The sequence below is a fragment of the Penaeus monodon genome, chromosome 20 (assembly GCF_015228065.2).
Source record: "Penaeus monodon isolate SGIC_2016 chromosome 20, NSTDA_Pmon_1, whole genome shotgun sequence".
Lineage (NCBI taxonomy): Eukaryota > Metazoa > Arthropoda > Malacostraca > Decapoda > Penaeidae > Penaeus > Penaeus monodon.
The window spans coordinates 21,163,199-21,165,472 of NC_051405.1; positions in this window are offsets into that span (position 1 = coordinate 21,163,199).

Here is a 2,274-nt window from a genome sequence, read left to right on the forward strand (position 1 = left end):
TTCTCCTTCCCTCTCCCCCCCTTTCCCCCACCCCCCCCCTTTTCCCCCCCTTCCCTCCCCCTTTCCCCCCTTCCCCTCCCTTTCCCCCTTCCCCTCCCCCTTTTCCCCCCCTTTCCCCCCCTCCCTTTTCCCCCTTTCCCCCCCCCTTTTTTTCCCCCCTTCCCTCCCCCTTTTCCCCCCTTTCCCCCCTCTTCCCCTCTCCCTTTCCCCCCTTCCCCTCCCCCTTTTCCCCCCCCCTTTTCCCCCCCCCTTTCCCCTTTTCCCCCCCCCTTTCCCTTTCCCCCTTTTTCTCCCTCTTCCCTCCCCCCTTTTCCCCTCTTCCCCCCCCCCGTTCCCCCCTCTTCCCCCTTTTTTTTTTTTTCCCCCCCCTTTTCCCTCCCCCCTCCCCCTTTCCCCCCCCTTTCCCCTCCTCTCCCCCCCCTTTCCCCCCCCCTTTCCCCCCCCCTTTCCCTCTTCCCCTCCCCTTTCCCCCCCCTCTTCCCCTCCCTTTCCCTCTTCCCCCCCCCCTTTCCCCCCCTTCCCCTATCCCTCCCCTCCCCCTCGTATGACGTAATCCCAGTCGCAGGAGTCCTGATGGCGCCCGAGACAGAGGACCGTCAGTTGCCTCCCACGAGCCGATCCTGAAGGAGGCGGCGTCAGGAGGTCTGAGTGCCCCCGACTGCCCGCCCGAAGCTGGGGGGGCGTGGGGTTTTTGGTGCTTTCTCTCTTTCCCTTGTTTGCTTTCTCTCTCTTTCCCTTGTTCGCTTTCTCTCTCTTTCCCTTGTTCGCTTTCTCTCTCTTTCTCTTGTTCGCTTTCTCTCTCTTTTCCTTGTTCTCTTTCTTCTCTTTTCTTTTCGCCCTTTTTTTCCCCTTTTTCCTTTCTTCCCCCTTTTTCCTGTTCTCTTTCTCTCTCTTTCACTTGTTCGCTTTCTTCCTTTTCCCTTGTTCCTTTCTCTCTCTTTCTCTGTTCCTTTTTTCTCTCTTTTCTTGTTCCTTTCTCTCTTTTTTGTTCCTTTCCTCTTTTTCCTTGTTTTCTTTCTCTCTCTTTTTCTTTTTCGCTTCTCTCTCTTTTCTTGTCGCTTTTCCTCTTTCCCCTTTTTCGCTTTCTCTCTCTTTCTTTGTTGCTTTTTCTCTCTTTTCTTTTTTTCGCTTTCTCTCTCTTTTTGTTCCTTTTTTCTCTTTCCCTTGTTCCTTTCCTCTTTTCCCTTGTTGCTTTCTCTCTCTTCTCTTGTTGTTTTTCCCCTCTTTTCCCCGTTCTCTTTCTCTCTCTTTCTCTTGTTCGCTTTCTCTCTCTTTCTCTTGTTCGCGCTTTCTCTCTCTTTCCCTTGTTCGCTTTCTCTCTCTTTCCCTTGTTCGCTTTCTCTCTCTTTCCTTGTTCGCTTTCTCTCTCTTTCCCTTGTTCGCTTTCTCTCTCTTTCCCTTGTTCGCTTTCTCTCTCTTTCCCTTGTTCGCTTTCTCTCTCTTTTTTCCCCCGTTCGCTTTTCTCTCTCTTCCCTTTTTCCTTTCTCTTTTTCTCCTGTTTTTTCTTTTTCTCTCTTTCCTTGTTTTCTTCTCTCTCTTTTCCTTGTTCGCTTTCTCTCTCTTTCTCTTCTTCACTTTCTCTCTCTTTCTCCCCTTTTTCTTTCTCTCTCTTTTTCCCCTTTTTTTCGCTTCTCTCTCTTCTCTTTTCGCTTTCTCTCTCTTTTCCTTGTTCTCTTTCTCTCTCTTTCCCTTGTTCGCTTTTCTCTTTCCCTTGTTCGCTTTCTCTCTCTTTCTCTTGTTCGCTTTCTCTCTCTTTCCCTTTTTAAAATTTTTCTCTCTTTCCCTTTTTCCTTTCTTCTTTCCCTTTTTCGCTTTCTCTCTTTTTCTCTGTTTGCTTTCTCTCTCTTTCTCTTGTTCGCTTTCTCTTTTTTCTCCTGTTCGCTTCCTCTTTTTTTTGCTTTTCTTTTCCCCCTCTTTCTCTTTTTCGCTTTTTTTCTTTTTCTTGTTTCGCTTTCTCTCTCTTTCTCTTTTTTGCTTTCTCTCTCTTTCTCTTCTTTCTTTCTCCTCTTTTTTGTTTTTTTCTTTTTTCTTCTTGTTTGCTTTTTCCCCTTTTCTCTTGTTTGCTTTCTCTCTTTTCCTTTTTCGCTTTTCTTCTTTTCCCTTTTTCCTTTTTTCCCTTTCCTTGTTCGCTTTCTCTCTTTTCTCCGTTCTCTTTCTCTTTTTTCCCTTTTTCGCTTTCCCCTCTCTTCTCTTGTTGCTTTCTCTCTCTTTCTCTTGTTCGCTTTTTCTCTGTTTCTCTTTTTTTTCTTTCCCCTCTCTTTCCTTTTTGCTTTC